Raw genomic sequence first — 18,255 nt, forward strand, 5'->3', positions numbered from 1 at the left:
GTCAAAGAATGAAATAACTTCAGTCAAACACAAAGGAATTCAACAGTAAAACAACCGCCTGGACAGAAAATTGTATGGATTAGAGAGAGACTCACTTCCATTTGAGCAAGGCAGCTCATTAATGTGATAGTACAATAACTCTCAAAGAAGATAGTAAGAATTCCATCCAACATGCAGAAGAACCAATATTATTGTGCAGTTGGTCGATACAGAAAAATAGGGACATTTGAAGGTATAAAAATGAATCACACACACACATAATACAGGTTGAGTCTCCCATATCCAAAATGCTTGGGACCAGGGGTATTTTGGATAACGGAATATTCCGTATTTCGGAATATTTGAATATCATAATAAAATATCTTGGGAATGGTACCCCAATATACACACAGAATTAATTTATGTGTTATATACACCTTATACACACAGCCTGCAGGTAATTTTATACAATGTTTTCAATAATTTTGTGGTTCAAACAAAGTTTGTGTGCATACATGAAATTCATTTATGTTTCATATACACCCTATGCACAAAGCCTGAAAGTAATTTTATACAATATGTTTAATAATTTGTGCCTTAGACAAAATTTGTGTACATTGAACCATCAAAAATCCAAGGTTTCATTATCTCAGTCATGCCAAAATTGTTCTGTATTTTGGAATATTCCATATTTCGGAATATTGGGATGTGGGAGACTCAGCCTGTAATGGGATTTTTGGAATATATGTCACTTTAATATAATAAATACACCAACTATTTCTTTCCTCTTTCTTGGTAATAGAATACTGGTAGAGCTTTACCTTATAGCCATTGTATCAGGAGCACATGCATTCTATACCTTCCTCCCCTGCTTGTCCATTATGATTGTAAATAATTTAATGTTTGCACAAGCTTAGTTGACATACAGAATTAAATTAATGGTGATTAGAATATAGTATTATAAACGCAAAAATATATACAGTATGAAAATAAATTATTGTGTATTAAATAATGTGGTATTTAAAAATGCTATTATTCACTAATAAATCAGTCTAGTAGTATGCGCCTTGCAGGAGACATGGATAAACTTATAGTCAAACAGTCGTTTAGTTTAGCTGGCCCAACTCACCACTCTGCCCGGGCAGAACAGAGCAGAACAGAGGAGGGACGGCACCAGGGGTAGGAGAATGCAACCCATACAGTGCCCATGTATCCTCTTCTATCCTCTCAGGATGCTGTGCCTAGCCACTGCAGTCAGGAGCTCCTCTAAACAGCTGGTCTTGAAAATACAAATAATTGACTGTTACAAAACAGTTAAGGTTGTAATAGGATATTTCAACACTTTCAGCTCAGAAATTAAACGGTAAGAAATGAAGGTGATCTGCTAGAAGTAGAGATGAGTGGTCCGGATTACCTTGAATTTGGCTGCTCCGAACTTCTTGAACAGAGATGTACGAGTCCTGGCTCGGAGTTTCCCGCCAGGCTCGGATGTCAGATCGAGACAGAATGTCATCTTTCCGGTTTTGAATTCCATATAAGGAGCCGCGGCCTGACCCTGCGCCATTTCACTTCAATCCAGTCATGCTTCTACATGCTGCGCTCTGCTCTGCGGTGTCCAAGTGGGGCTCTAAGGGGCTGTGCTGCTGGGGCTGTGTCCATCTCTAAGGGTCTGTGTCCATCTCTAATGGGCTGTGCTGCTGGGGCTGTGTCCATCTCTAAGGGTCTGTGTCCATCTCTAATGGGCTGTGCTGCTGGGGCTGTGTCCATCTCTAAGGGGCTGTGCTGCTGGGGCTGTGTCCATCTCTAAGGGGCTGTGCTGCTGGGGCTGTGTCCATCTCTAAGGGGCTGTGTCCATCTCTAAGGGGCTGTGCTGCTGGAGCTGTGTCCATCTCTAATGGGCTGTGCTTCTGGGGCTGTGTCCATCTCTAAGGGGCTTTGGTGCGGTCACTGTATCCATCTCTAAGGGGCTATGGTACTGTCACTGCGTCCATATCTAAGGGGTTGTGCTGTCACTGTGGCTGTGCTGTGTCCATCCAAAAGTGCTGTTGAAAGTTATTTTTTGGCCAAAGCCATAAAAGGTTAATTTAGAGAAAAAGAAGAATTTGAGGAAAAGAAAATGTTGTAACCCATACCACTCAACATGTGCAATGATCAGGGAAGGAGGTATGACCATGTCTTGTTAGTCTAGGGCACAGTGGCATGACAGTGGATCTATTATATACTTTCATTGCCGGCAAATGTGAATGTAGCCCAACCCTAACCCACCCCTACACACTTTCGACCTTATTCAGATATGTACGTTTATCCGATGAAGAACGTACATCTCCGATGTTTCCAGGTCTGTGCCTGCACAGGATCTGTTCCACACATGTGCAGAACAGGTCAGGTCATGTGCAGAACAGGTCCTGCAATCCGACCCCCTAAGCTGCAGCATGCATTCAGGGGGCGGAGCGGGGGCGTGGCTGTTCATTGTTCCCGGAAACGGGGGCGTGTTGTCACCATTTTCCTGAGGGACCAGACCAGGCACTGCGTCGGCGGATGGATGCAGATTGCTGGCCTCTTACGTGACCAGCACCCAGTCAGGTTGCGGAAAGCTTCAGCTCCCACAGCCTGACCAAAGGAGCAACCATCGCGATCATTGGTCGCAGTGCTGGGATCGCAAATGCAGCAACGAGGCATCTAACACCTCCTTCTGCACTTGCATCAGAGATGAAGGGATTTGCACAGCGCTTCTGTGTAGCTCTGCAAATTTGTCTATCTCTGAATCAGGCTTTTAGGCGATCAGGGTATAGAAAGTTCTCACTTCTGTATTCTAAAAATTGTACATTTGTTCTTCAATTGTGCAGACTTTTTATAATTAATGTAGATAAAAGGAAGCTCTACACCAAACAGCACCATGAATATGTAAGAAACAAATTTAGTTGCATGCTAATCTATAAATACACAAAAAGCATACATCATAAGAACAATAGTAAAGTTGAAAAAAAATATTCAAGATAAAAAAAGAGGAAAAAAACAGTAAGAATGTACTAAAGCAGTAATCCCTATGTAGTTTTTTTTTAAAACATTTTTTTTCTTTATTGAAGCATGAATACATAATACGACAAAAATAAATTGGATGCAAATAACAAATAATATTTAAGACACAAAAAGTGTCAATATAGTATATAAATAAATAAATAACAACATGATATCAACAATATTCACGTATTTGTAAATACAGAAAGTAACTAGACTCGGACCTGTGTATCACAGCCACACCAGGCAAAAGTAGTGGCAGTAGCTATTGGGGGGTCTTGGGAGTACATGCGTGTTTCATACTACATTGTACCTCGGAAAAATCAGTTTGTTTTTTTCAAATAGCAAGTTAAGTACCTTTTACGTATAATCTTATAGTCATTTAACTTAGCTGCCCTCTACAAATCATTATCCAGTTTTCAAAATTTCACTAGGGTTTGCAAAAATATGGCTTCTAGCTACATAGACAACTTTCAGCATGGCATGTGAGAGCAGGAGCAGGAGAGGAAGGAAATCTGCTCACTATAGGCCTGGGTCATTCCATGTCAAGCGGACCAGGGGTCCTCTCCTGACCATCTCCAGTTTTGATATATGTGTATGAAGGTTGGCATATACTGTATGTCAGTCTAATGTTGGGAAAATTTTAGTTCACTATATGCAATTGTAGCAAAACTATGGCCCTCAAGGTGGGGACTGGGTGCAACTGTCACTGACACCGCAGTGCACAATCAACAGGTGCAGGCAATCCTCAAAATTGGGAATGACTAGCCTAATTCTGAGTTGGATGCAGCGGAGTCTGTGTCTGATTCTTTTGCCGATCGCAAATCTGTGACTATGCAAATACCGCTACAAGCCCTGCCCTGGCGTTCAGGTGTGCGTTTGAATGTGCAAGGACTGAGATACCCACTTTGAGCATCTTCAGATGCTGCATTTGTGCTTTGTGCGTCTTTAGACTCAACCATTGGTTGCACCATCGAAAGTTGCACCAGCCCCACGCCAGGTTCAGATGATCCATCAGACTATGGTCTCCGCAACCGCTCCAGTGACATGCCTGAAACACTCCCATAACATGCCCATAATATGGTTCATCGACATCATACCGTATAGCCACCTCCTTCTAACATCCCAGTCACCAACCAGGAATGCCCAATACAGATATTTCTGATACCATACTTCTCAATCCCAACTGTGAGTAGGTGCACAGAGACTCTGGACAGGCTGGGTACGGACTGCCAGCGCTCAGGATCCCGGTGGTCAGAATCCCGACCCCAATATCCCGACAGAGTTAGATACCGACACTTTTTGGTAAGTATCCTAACCCTACCCATAAACCTAAATCTCCCTCCCCTCAGCCTAAACCTAACCCTCCCCCTTGCAGCCTAAACCTAACCTCAAGATGCCGGTGATCGGGATGCTGGTGCCGGGATTTTTACTGGTGTAGAGATTCCGGCATTCTGAGCGCTGGCATCCCGATAGCCGGGATACAAACTACATCCCCTCTGGACACATACATAGTGTAAATTCCATGCGCAGTAGAAAAACAAATTAATTGCTCAACTGTGTCCGACATCAGGACATCAGCAGTGCATCCGATTCAGAATCAGACCCTACATGTGATTGTAGTTGCCAAACTAGCCTCTGTGGGCACTCTGCAGAATTATAAATCATTATTGGCAGCCTGAAGAAACAAACCAGGAAGAATGATACATACCAAAAAATTTTCTTATAGCTTGTCACAATAATATTAAAATAGAATTGCTGCTTTGAAGTAAGAAAGTAATAATAAAAATCTCAGACCAAATATAATATATTAATATATTATTAGACGGAAACTGCATTGGAGCAGTTGAAAGAGGCTGTAGGGCCTCTGATGTAGTTTTGTACACTTGTTCATGATGGAAGTTTAATAAATCTACTCTCGTTGCTGATTATCCTGTGTGCTGGTCCTGCATTCTTCTCTGATGAGGGGGTGAGTGTGATATACTACTTGCTTATGGACCCTGCACCACAGATGTTTGCTGGTTTGGAGTGCTGTCTCGTATACCATTATATATTTATTATATATTTTATATATATATATATATATATATATATATATTTATTTATTTATTTTTTTTCAGCTTACCTAAAAAATAAAGTTAAGAACCTAGTTTAAAAATCTCAATGTTAAAAACAAATACAGCCAGGTGCTGAGCCATAATACACCCACGCCAACTTACAACTAATTGGGATCTGACAGACTTCAGTTCTCTAGGGAATAAAGAAAAAAAAGAAGAAATAATTAGCTTTGCTTTTTACTGTCTTTTTTTAACCTAATCATTTAATGCCTTTTTACAGTTTATAAGAAATACCACTTCTGCATTATTCATTAAGGACATGTTTACATTATCTTAACCTTATTATGTTTCTAAGAATACAGGCAATAATGAGGAAAATTATTTTTTTTAATTATTATTATTTTATTTTGAAGTACAATGTTTCTTAAATTTCTAGATTATTAAAACCACAAATGAGTTCACCATCAAAGTCTGCAAAATTGAGATATTAAATTTCTGTCCTCCGGGGAAATATTTAGGTCATGCCTGATCATGCAAAGCAGGTCTTCATCACTGGTAAATAAAATATAAGGAAAAAAAAAAAAACAACAGCTCTATCATTGATTCCCACTCACATATCCTGGAGCTATAAACGCCTAATATAGCTGCAAAAGACAATTAAAATCCAGTATAGTATGGTTTACACCATATATAGTTAGAGCCAAGCATTCTGAATTCTATAAAAGCTCTCTGCACAGAACCCAAATTCTAATATTTATCAGACTACACTGTCTGCCATCCAGGCCAGATGTGAAGTAAAACACATACTGTATGTGTCATAAAAGTAACAACTTTTATTGTGTGTGTGTTTTTTTTAACCTTTTTTGGAAATATTTAGCTTTTTAAAAAAAAAAATACAGGTGGGCGAGACTTTCTTACTCCATGATCTACTCTAAAGATAAAATCTTTGTACATAATATAATATTAATAGTTCAACTAACAATGAAATGAAAAATAACATAAAGCATTTACATTTAATAACCTGTTTTTCTCTTCAAAGGATTCACTACCTAGCTTTAAAAAAATTTACATTTTGTATGTATATTTAATGTATAAATATTATATGATGTGCATTTTGAATATTCCCTATGACTCCTAAATAGTTTAAAAATTAAGTTACTTACACAGGCTTAAGCATCTCAAAAAATCCTCAATACATTTTAAAATGATAAAACAATTTATTCAAACATGTACCGTATATACTCGAGTATAAGTCGACCCGAATATAAGCCGAGGTACCTACTTTTACCCAAAAAAACTGGGAAAACTTACTGACTCGAGTATAAGCCTAGTGTGGGAAATGGCAGCAGCTGGTAGTGCCCCCAGTAGTAATTCCCCCTGGTTGTGCCCCCAGTAGTAATCCATCCTGGTAGTGCCCCCAGTGGTAATCCCCCCTTTCAGTGCCTCCAGTAGTAATCCCCCCCTGGTAGTACCCCCAGTAGTAATCCCCCCTTTTAGTGCCCCCTGTAGTAATCCCCCACTGGTTGTGCCCCCTGTAGTAATCCTCCCCTGGTAGTTCCCCCAGTGGTAATCCCCCCTTTTAGTGCCCCCTGTAGTAATCCCCCCTTTTAGTGCCCCCTGTAGTAATCCCCCCCTGTAGTAATCCCCCCCTGGTAGTGCCCCCTGTAGTAATCCCCCCCTTGTAGTTCCCCCAGTGGTAATCCCCCCTTTTAGTGCCCCCTGTAGTAATCGCCCCCTGATAATGCCCCTTGGTAGTGCCCCCTGTAGTAATTGCCCCCTGGTAGTGCCCCCTGATAATGCCCCCTGGTAGTGCCCCCTGTAGTCATTGCCCCCTGGTAGTGCCCCCTGTAGTCCCCCCCCCCTAGTAGAGAGAGACGTGAAAAGATAAAAAAAAAAATCACTTACCTGAACTCCCGCTCCTGGTCCCGCCGCTGTCCGCTCCTCCGGCCGCTTTGCATGGGAGAGACGTCGTCATGATGACGTGTCTCCCATCACCCACTGCGGGAGCCGGAAGATGGCTCCCGCAGTGGGAGCAGCAGCAGCCGCTGAGAGTCTGACAGACTCTCAGCGGCTGCTGATTACACCAAACACGCAGCTGCCAGCACCGGCGGCTGTGTGTTTGGCAGTGTGTAGCGCTGACCGAACTCCGTCCGGTCAGCGCTACACTTGACTCGAGTATAAGCCGTGGCGGTACTTTTTCAGCACATTTTTTGTGCTGAAAAACTCGGCTTATACTCGAGTATATACGGTATATTATTATTGTACTAGAATGCCCGTGTCGAACATTTCGTCAATTTGAACCCAGAACATACGTACAGAATAGGGTAATACGACAGAATAGGGTAATAAAAGAAGAGTGTGAAACATAACCAGCTAAGCCACGCCCTTTTATTGTTTTTGGTGATTTTTTTATTGTAACTTTTCGACAATTTGTAACTGTGATGATATATTTATCCATGGACTCTGAAGCAAAATGGATCGTTTCCAGGGGGTATTGCAAGCTATATATGCCCTATAGATGCAAATGATAATGTACTCCGCCTCAACGTCTCCCAGCCTCCCTCCAATCAGCGGCTGCCGGCAGCTCTCGTGGAAAGCAGAAAAAACCTGCACTTGTGCCATCCACCTTTTCCCAACCTGAATTCTAATATTGCCTAATGCACTAGCATCTGAAGTCATCGGGTTGATATGCATGTAATCGAAGCATTCACCTATATCTTAAAAAAGCATCTGTGCAATGCAATTCAAGGCCGTTATTGAAAATTTGAGGTGCATTGATCTTATTCAAGTAAACTGTTGAAGGTTTTTTTTTAGCAATATAAAAATTAGGGGTGAGCGGGTTCGGATTTCTGAAATCCGAACCCCCCCGATCCGAGTCAGATCCGAGTCAGGCTCGACTTTTCCCGCCTGACTCGGATCTGAAATCGAGGCAAAACGTCATCATCCCGCCTTCCGGGTCTCGCGGGTTTTGGATCCTATATAAGGTACCCGCGTCGGCGCCATTTTCTCACTCGGCTGTGGACAGTGAAGAGGGAGGGTGGGAGTTAGGGCTGGCTGGGCTGTGTAGTGTAGTGTAGTGTAGTGCAGAGTAGTGTTGTGCTGTGCTGTGCTGCGCTGTGCTGCTGTTGTCCACTACTTCAAAGTCCATAGGGGCTGGCTGTGTTGTGCTGTGCTGCTGTTGTTAATAGGGGCTGTGTCCACTACTTCAAAGTCCATAGGGGCTGGCTGGACTGTGTTGTGCAGTCAGTTCTCCATAGGGGCTGTGTCCACTCCAAAGTCCTGTGCAGTGTCCCAGTCCTAAAGGGGTGCTGTAGTGTTGTCCAGGAGGTACTCTGTCCATCAGGGGTGATCCCCACAAGTGCTAAAAAAATAATATTTTTTGTGTGTTTGTGAATTGTGTGCGCAGTAGCCGCACGTGCATCAACAAAGTAGTGCCAAGCGTGCGCCTGTGTCATAAGTAAAGGGCCGGCTGGCTTGACCGTTAAAGGGTGCTGTAACCCCCAAAGTACACTCCAGTCCAAACCAAAAAAAAAATAATTTTCTGTGTTTGTGAATTGTGTGCGCAGTAGCCGCACGTGCATCAACAAAGTAGTGCCAAGCGTGCGCCTGTGTCATAAGTAAAGGGCCGGCTGGCTTGACCGTTAAAGGGTGCTGTAACCCCCAAAGTACACTCCAGTCCAAACCAAAAAAAAAAATATTTTCTGTTTCTGAATTGTGTGCGCAGTAGCCGCACGTGCATCAACAAAGTAGTGCCAAGCGTGCGCCTGTGTCTTAAGTAAAGGGCCGGCTGGCTTGACCGTTAAAGGGTGCTGTAACCTCCAAAGTACACTCCAGTCCAAACCCAAAAAAAAATTATTTTCTCTGTTTGTGAATTGTGTGCGCAGTAGCGGCACGTGCATCAACAAAGTAGTGCCAAGCGTGCGCCTGTGTCATAAGTAAAGGGCCGGCTGGCTTGACCGTTAAAGGGTGCTGTAACCCCCAAAGTACACTCCAAACCAAATAACACAATATTTTTTCTGTGTTTGTGAATTGTGTGCGCAGTAGCTGCACGTGCATCAACAAAGTAGTGCCAAGCGTGCGCCTGTGTCATAAGTAAAGGGCCGGCTGGCTTGACCGTTAAAGGGTGCTGTAACCCCCAAAGTACACTCCAAACCAAAAAAATATATATTTTCTGTGTTTGTGAATTGTGTGCGCAGTAGCCGCACGTGCATCAACAAAGTAGAGCCAAGCGTGCGCCTGTGTCATAAGTAAAGGGCCGGCTGGCTTGACCGTTAAAGGGTGCTGTAAACCCCAAAGTACACTCCAGTCCAAACCAAAAAAAAAAATATTTTCTGTGTTTGTGAATTGTGTGCGCAGTAGCCGCACGTGCATCAACAAAGTAGTGCCAAGCGTGCGCCTGTGTCATAAGTAAAGGGCCGGCTGGCTTGACCGTTAAAGGGTGCTGTAACCCCCAAGTACACTCCAGTCCAAACCAAAAAAAAAAATATTTTCTGTGTTTGTGAATTGTGTGCGCAGTAGCCGCACGTGCATCAACAAAGTAGTGCCAAGTGTGCGCCTGTGTCATAAGTAAAGGGCCGGCTGGCTTGACTGTTAAAGGGTGCTGTTACCCCCAAAGTACACTCCAAACCAAATAACAAAATATTTTTTCTGTGTTTGTGAATTGTGTGCGCAGTAGCCGCACGTGCATCAACAAAGTAGTGCCAAGCGTGCGCCTGTGTCATAAGTAAAGGGCCGGCTGGCTTGACCGTTAAAGGGTGCTGTAACCCCCAAAGTACACTCCAAACCAAATAACAAAATATTTTTTCTGTGTTTGTGAATTGTGTGCGCAGTAGCCGCACGTGCATCAACAAAGTAGTGCCGCACGTGCGCCTGTGTCATAAGTAAAGGGCCGGCTGGCTTGACCATTAAAGGGTGCTGTAACCCCCAAAGTACACTCCAGTCCAAACCAAAAAAAAAACTATTTTCTGTGTTTGTGAATTGTGTGCGCAGTAGCCGCACGTGCATCAACAAAGTAGTGCCAAGCGTGCGCCTGTGTCATAAGTAAAGGGCCGGCTGGCTTGACCGTTAAAGGGTGCTGTAACCCCCAAAGTACACTCCAGTCCAAACCAAAAAAAAAATATTTTCTGTGTTTGTGAATTGTGTGCGCAGTAGCCGCACGTGCATCAACAAAGTAGTGCCAAGCGTGCGCCTGTGTCATAAGTAAAGGGCCGGCTGGCTTGACTGTTAAAGGGTGCTGTAACCCCCAAAGTGCACTCCAAACCAAATAACAAAATATGTTTTCTGTGTTTGTGAATTGTGTGCGCAGTAGCCGCACGTGCATCAACAAAGTAGTGCCAAGCGTGCGCCTGTGTCATAAGTAAAGGGCCGGCTGGCTTGACCGTTAAAGGGTGCTGTAACCCCCAAAGTACACTCCAAACCAAAAAAAAAAATATTTTCTGTGTTTGTGAATTGTGTGCGCAGTAGCTGCACGTGCATCAACAAAATAGTGCCAAGCGTGCGCCTGTGTCATAAGTAAAGGGCCGGCTGGCTTGACCGTTAAAGGGTGCTGTAACTCCCAAAGTACACTCCAAACCAAATAACAAAATATTTTTTCTGTGTTTGTGAATTGTGTATGCAGTAGCCGCACGTGCATCAACAAAGTAGTGCCAAGTGTGCGCCTGTGTCATAAGTAAAGGGCCGGCTGGCTTGACCGTTAAAGGGTGCTGTAACCCCCAAAGTACACTCCAAACCAAATAACAAAATATTTTTTCTGTGTTTGTGAATTGTGTGCGCAGTAGCCGCACGTGCATCAACAAAGTAGTGCCAAGCGTGCGCCTGTGTCATAAGTAAAGGGCCGGCTGGCTTGACCGTTAAAGGGTGCAGTAACCCCCAAAGTACACTCCAAACCAAAAAAATATGAGATATGGTAAGAACTTACCCTTGTTATCTCTATTTCTACGAAGTCCATAGGGTTCCACAGGATACCTTGGGGTATAGGTGTGACGTCAGTCGCAGGGCACCAAAGAGTTAAGCTTTCAGCCTCCCAGGATGCACTAGGTCCCCCTCCTATACCCCGCCCCCGGGCCAAGGCACCTCAGTTAGTTACCAAGCCATAGGCCGGAGGAGGAGAAGGAAGAGAGAGAACAAAGATCTGGACACATACAAGAATCACATTCTCACCAGAGGGAGACGGAAAACCGGTGACCAGAGCAAAGCCCATCTGCAGCACAGGTGCGACAGGGCGGGAGTCCTGTGGAACCCTATGGACTTCGTAGAAATAGAGATAACAAGGGTAAGTTCTTACCATATCTCATATTTTCTACTTCAGGGTCCATAGGGTATCCACAGGATACCTTGGGGATGTCCCAAAGCAGTATCCTTTAAGGGTGGGGACGCTCCTGTGCAGAAAGGAGAATCCGCCGCCCGAAGGAAGCATCCTGAGAGGCGAAGGTGTCAAACCTGTAATACCTCACGAAGGTATGGACAGAAGACCACGTAGCAGCCTTGCAGATCTGAACTGCCGAGGCACCACGTTGAGCTGCCCACGAAGGACCCACAGACCTAGTGGAATGAGCCTTCAGAGAAGGAGGGACCGGTAGGCCTTCATGAAGATAAGCTTCAGAAATAGCCATACGGATCCAGGCTGCCAAAGTTTGCTTTGAAGCAGGCCAACCCTTTTTACAGAAGCCATAGAGGACAACAAGGCGTCCGACTTCCTAAACAAAGAAGTGCGGTCAACATAAGTCCTTAAGGCCCGCACAACATCCAAAGAGGCCTCACCCACGGAAAGACCCGGTGAGTTAAAGGCCGGAACAACTATTTCCTCGTTAACATGAAACTGGGAAACAACTTTGGGAAGAAACTCGGGCCGAGTGCGGAGCACTGCCCTGTTCCCATGAAAAACCAAGAAAGGGGGTCTACAAGAAAGAGCCCCTAACTCAGAAACACGTCTGGCTGAAGCAACGGCCAGAAGGAAAACAGTCTTAGCTGTTAGCCATTTAATATCCACTGAGCCCAGTGGTTCAAACGGCGGTCCTTGGAGAGCCCTCAGGACCACAGCCAAATCCCAAGGCGCCACAGGTGGAACAAAGGGCGGCTGAATACGGAGAACACCTTGCATAAAGGTGCGCACATCCGGGATTGTAGCAATCCTACTGTGAAACCAGACAGATAGGGCCGAAACCTGTACCTTCAAAGAAGCAAGACGAAGCCCATGATCTAGTCCCGCTTGCAGGAAGGCGAGAATCCGAGACAGACGAAACTGCCGCGGTGCATAACCTCTCGGTCGACACCACTGGAAGAACGTATGCCACACGCGATGGTATATCCTCGCGGAAGATGGTTTCCGAGCTCGTAACATGGTACGCACCACAGAGCTGGAAAACCCCCAGGACCTCAGCATGGCCGTCTCAACAGCCACGCCGCCAAAGACAGCCGAGTCAGGTCCGGGTGAAGACAAGGACCCTGAGACAGAAGGTCCGGTCGTAGCGGCAACCGCAGAGGACTGTCCACGGACAGACCCTGAAGGTCTGAGAACCAGTGCCGTCTGGGCCACGCGGGAGCTATCAACAGGAGCGTCCCTCCTTCCTGTTTGAATTTCCGGATTACCCGTGGAAGAAGGGAGACCGGAGGGAACAGGTATGCGAACCTGAACGTCCACCGGACGGACAGAGCATCCACCAGAGACGCCCCTTCGTCTCTTGTGCGAGACCCGTACACCGGCAACTTGTTGTTGTGCCGGGACGCCATGAGGTCGATTTCTGGAAGACCCCACCTGTCCACCAGTAGTTGAAAAACGTCCCGGTGCAGGGACCATTCCCCTGGATGAACGTCCTGGCGACTTAGAAAGTCCGCCTCCCAATTTAGCACTCCCGGGATGAAGACCGCTGATATGGCCGGAAGATTGCGCTCCGCCCAAACCAGGATCCGAGAGACCTCTACGAGAGCCGCCCGACTGCGAGTTCCTCCTTGCCTGTTTATGTAGGCCACGGTGGTAGCATTGTCCGACTGGACCTGCACCGGGTGACCCTGGAGAAACCGCTGTGCCTGCAGGAGAGCATTGAAGACCGCACGGAGTTCCAAGATATTTATTGGAAGCTCCGCTTCTGTCGGTGTCCACCTGCCCTGGAACAAGTGTGGACCCGAAACTGCTCCCCAGCCCCGAAGACTGGCGTCCGTTGTCAACAGGACCCAATTTGGAACCCAGAACGGACGTCCCTTGTTGAGGTGGGTCGTCTTTAACCACCACGCAAGGGACAGGCGAACCTCCGGGGTGAGCACAATCGTCTGGAACTTCAGAGACTGAGGCAGCCCGTTCCACTTGGACAGGATCAGGTGCTGCAGAGGTCTGGAGTGAAACTGGGCGTATTCCACCATGTCGAACACCGACACCATGGAGCCCAGTAACCTCATCGCCGAGTGTAAGGACACCCGGCGGCTGTGCAGACAACTGCGCACCCTTGACTGTAAAGCAGAGATCTTGTCCTCCGTCACGAAGATCCTTTGCTGTCCCGAGTCCAATAAGGCTCCAAGATGCAGAATCCTCCGAGACGGGATTAGAGTGGACTTCTGCCAGTTGATTAGCCAGCCGTGCCGTTGCAGCAGTGCAATGGTCAGGTCCAAGTGGTGTAACAGGAGCTCTGGAGATCCTGCCACCAATAACAGGTCGTCCAAGTACGGCAACATGCGGACTCCTTGCAGCCGCAGAGAAGCCGCCATGACCGCCATAGCGTCCTGTATGTCCAATGACACCATGTAGTCCCCAGGTTCCAGCGCCAGAATGATGGACCGTAGGGTCTCCATCCGAAACTTCGGGACCCGCAAAGACTTGTTGAGTGCTTTGAGGTTGAGAATCGGACGATATGACCCATTGGGTTTCTGTACCAAAAATAGATTTGAATAGAAACCCTGGCCCCTCTGGGAGAATGGAACAGGCACTATAACTCCAGCCTGGAGCATAGTGTGCAATACCTTCCGCAGCTCCGTAGCCTTGTTCCGGTCTGATGGTAGACCCGTGGTGAAGAATCGAGCCGGGGGTCTGTGCCGGAAGGAGAGGGCGTACCCGTGAGAGACCACCTCCAGAACCCAAGTGTCTGTCGTAGTGAACGACCAACACCGGGAGAACTGCAGCAGGCGGCCTCCCACCCTGGGATCCCCAAAGGGGAGACCCGGACCGTCAGGCCGCAGGCTTGTCATCTGGCTTGGGGGCCGGACGTCTGGTACTCCATGCCTGTTTCCGGGGCTTGACCGATTTCTTAGGGCCAGCCTGTCGAGGAAACGACTGTGGTTTGGGCCTGCCCTGGGCCCTAGATGACCGAAAGGACGATGGTCCAGAACCAGAAGGAGCAGCGGCCGACGGGAGACAAGCAGATTTGGCTGCCGCCAGCGTGGCCACAATCTTATCCAGATCCGGACCGAAGAGAACTTCTCCGGTAAACGGCAACGCTTCCAGACCTTTCTTGGATCTGCGTCCGCCTTCCAGGATCGCAGCCACAAGGTGCGACGAGCAGCTACCGCTGCTGAAGAAATTCTAGACACCAGAGTACTAATGTCTAGAGCCGCCTCGTTGATGTAGGTGGCCGAATCACGGAGATTGCCAATCAACTCCGCCTGTTCGGCCGGACAGTCGGATTCAAAAGAAGCCTCTAATGAATCCGCCCAGCGCTCCATCGCTCTGGCAACCCAGCAAATGGCCATAGCCGGCCGTGCTGCCCCCCTGCAAGGGAATAAGCGGACTTCAGGCAGATTTCTACCTTGCGGTCCGTAGCATCCTTAAGGGAGGACATGGATGGCATCGGCAATGTGGCACTACGGACAAGACGGGTCACGTGAGAATCCACCTGTGGAGGGGATTCACACTTAGCAAAATAATTATCCGCGAACGGATAAGCCACCGCCAGGCGTCTCTGCGGCTGGTATCTTTTGCCAGGTTGTTTCCACGCCTCCTCTAAATGGTCCACCAACTGACCCGAAAGAGGAAAGACTGTGGCATCGCCCTTCACATCTTTGAAAAAGGCATACTTAGATTTAGCCGCTGGGGGAACTTCGTCCTCAATCACCAAGGCTGTGCGGACCGCCCGAATAAGTCCAGGAATATATACTTTGGACTTAGCATCAGCGTCCTTAGTATGGAAAGGTTCCTGATCGTAAGGATCCAGAATCTCCCCATCATCAGACGTCCCTTCGTCATCCTCATAAGGAGCGGACAGAGACGCCACCGGCCTTTTATGAGGCCGCATCACAGACTCCCCTTGCAACACATCCGACAAGTGCTGTACAGAACTCGTCAGGGAGTTAACCCACGCTGGCTCCTGAGAACCCGGGAGCGGGGAAATAGGGAGACTGTGGGGTACCACCAATTGTCGTGGGAACCCCTGCATGGGTGACGACACCACAGACTGCTGGGACAAACCCATCGGAGTAAACGCGGGCTGCGGAGCTAACTGGCCCACTAAAGCTGTTAACGCCTGAGCGAAACAAGCCCAGGGCGGCTCCTGTACCGGTGCTGTAACCGTAATAGGCCGCGCCATGGACAAACACTGCCGGCAAAGGCCCTCCGCGCTACCCTCCCCCTCCGCTAACGGTACTTTGCACGTGGTACACTGTAGCCGGAGGGGAAAATCACTTTCAGACATTATGGCACCACGTATGTGACCTCTCTCACCAATTAAGTATTAAATAGGCGAGAGACCACCCTGCAGCACCGCACCGCAAGGGCTTTAGCAGAAAGAACAGGGACAGTAATAAAGCTGACAGTTTAGAGAAGAAAAGTTACAGGCAGCGCTAGCACAGTCACATACAATGCAGAGAAATAACAATTCCTGCACTAACAGCGCTGATCACTCAACTACACAGACACAGGGCCTGGTAGGACACAGCGCTGCATACACAGACCTGAGCCACAGCGGAGGAGAGGTATGCGGGGGGACCCAGACCACGATGCTTCCTTCCAGACTTCCAGCAGCGTTCACCATGCGTTGCAGAGAAGATGGCCGCCGAGGAGCAGAGAGAAGCTGGCCTGGGGGAGGAGCGCTGACACAGGACCAGTCAGCACAGTGCAGAGAGGGCTGTGTGCAGCGGGGGAGGCGCCGGCTGTGAGACAGGGAAGGCGCACTCCCCTGGCATGCATTTAACCCCTGGGACGCCGCAGCGCTACCGCTCTGCTGCGGTCCGCTGTCCCAGGGGGTAGTGGAAGCGCAGGTTGGTCGCCTGGCTCCACGCTGCAGCCAGTCCCCAGGGAGCCCCCTGCCTGGGGACTTAGGACCATGTGATCAGCGGGGACCCACCGCGGGACCCCGCTGCTTACCTCTGTCCCCCTTGAATCCGGCCATGGTCCGGAGCATCTGGGGTCACCGCTAGCTGTGACCCCAGACGCCCACCAGCATCCCCGGATCAGTACCGGCGTTCTGGTACCGGCGGGGTGTAGGGAAGACAGCATGGACGTCAGGACTGACTGTCCATGCTGTTCATCCAGATGTGCAGCCACAGCTGCATGAAGAAAAAGCTTCAGGGGCTCTTCTAGCCCCCACTCCAACAGGTGCACCCGACTCCGGCCGGGCACCAAACTAAACTGAGGTGCCTTGGCCCGGGGGCGGGGTATAGGAGGGGGACCTAGTGCATCCTGGGAGGCTGAAAGCTTAACTCTTTGGTGCCCTGCGACTGACGTCACACCTATACCCCAAGGTATCCTGTGGATACCCTATGGACCCTGAAGTAGAAAATATATATTTTCTGTGTTTGTGAATTGTGTGCGCAGTAGCCGCACGTGCATCAACAAAGTAGTGCCAAGCGTACGCCTGTGTCATAAGTAAAGGGCCGGCTGGCTTGACCGTTAAAGGGTGCTGTAACCCCCAAAGTACACTCCAGTCCAAACCAAAAAAAAATATATTTTCTGTGTTTGTGAATTGTGTGCGCAGTAGCTGCACGTGCATCAACAAAGTAGTGCCAAGCGTGCGCCTGTGTCATAAGTAAAGGGCCGGCTGGCTTGACCGTTAAAGGGTGCTGTAACCCCCAAAGTACACTCCAAACCAAATAACAAAATATTTTTTCTGTGTTTGTGAATTGTGTGCGCAGTAGCCGCACGTGCATCAACAAAGTAGTGCCAAGCGTGCGCCTGTGTCATAAGTAAAGGGCCGGCTGGCTTGACCATTAAAGGGGGCTGTAACCCCCAAAGTACACTCCAAACCAAATAACAAAATATTTTTTCTGTGTTTGTGAATTGTGTGCGCAGTAGCCGCACGTGCATCAACAAAGTATTGCCAAGCGTGCGCCTGTGTCATAAGTAAAGGGCCGGCTGGCTTGACAATTAAAGGGTGCTGTAACCCCCAAAGTACACTCCAAACCAAATAAAAAAATATTTTCTGTGTTTGTGAATTGTGTGCGCAGTAGCCGCACGTGCATCAACAAAGGAGAGGCGCCAAGCGTGCGCCTGTGTCCCATAAGTAAAGAGCCGGCTGGCTCATTTCTTAAAGGGTGGTGTAACCCACAAAGTGCACTACTCTGTGGTGGAGGACCAAACTTTCTCCGATAAAAATAAAATAGAGAAAGATCAAGAACCACTTCCTCTTAGTGCTGAAGCTGCTGCCACTAGTCATGACATAGACGATAACATGCCATCAACGTCGTCTGCCAAGGCCGATGCCCAATGTCATAGTAGAAGCCACATACAATCCCAAATGACAAAGTTCAGGAAAATGACCTTAAAAAAAACATTTAAATCATCTGAAGAGAAACGTAAACTTGCCAATATGCCATTTATGACACGGAGTGGCAAGGAACGGCTAAGGTCTTTCCCTATGTTCATGACTAGTGGTTCAGCTTCACATGACGATGGAAGCCCTCCTCCCACTAAAAAAATCTAACGAGTTAAGCTGGCAAAAGCACAGCGAAGAACTGTGCGTTCTAAGAAGATATCACAAATCCCCAAGGAGAGTCCAAGTGTGGTGGCGGTTGCGATGCCTGACTTTCCCAGCACTGGACGGGAAGAGGTGGCTCTTTCCACCATTTGCACGCCCCCTGCAAGTGCTGAAAGGAGCACCCACAGTCCACTTGCTGATATGCAAATTGAAGATGTCACTGTTGAAGTACAACAGGATGAGGATACTGGTGTAGCTGGCGCTGAGGAGGAAGTTGGCGAGGAGGATTCTGATGGTGATGTGGTTTGTTTAAATCAGGCTCCGGGGGAGACAGTTGTTGTCCGTGGGATGAAAAAGCCCATCACGGT

The 18,255-nt window shown here is 47.7% G+C and overlaps 1 protein-coding gene across 2 annotated transcripts in view; it reads right to left on the minus strand.

Annotated features, from left to right (window-relative positions):
* MARCHF3 (membrane associated ring-CH-type finger 3) overlaps nucleotides 1–18,255 on the minus strand; it is a 243,031-nt gene that overhangs the window by 189,140 nt on the left and 35,636 nt on the right. The window contains exon 2 of one of the 2 annotated variants that reach the window (XM_088475165.1): nucleotides 5,217–5,247. The exons of the other annotated variant lie outside the window; for it this stretch is intronic. The gene's annotated coding sequence lies outside the window, so the exon portion shown is untranslated. The remainder of the gene's footprint in view (nucleotides 1–5,216; nucleotides 5,248–18,255) is intronic. 2 annotated transcript variants of the gene reach the window in all.

This window comes from Taudactylus pleione, unplaced genomic scaffold (assembly GCF_031769625.1).
Source record: "Taudactylus pleione unplaced genomic scaffold, aTauple2 ptg000162l, whole genome shotgun sequence".
NCBI lineage: Eukaryota > Metazoa > Chordata > Amphibia > Anura > Myobatrachidae > Taudactylus > Taudactylus pleione.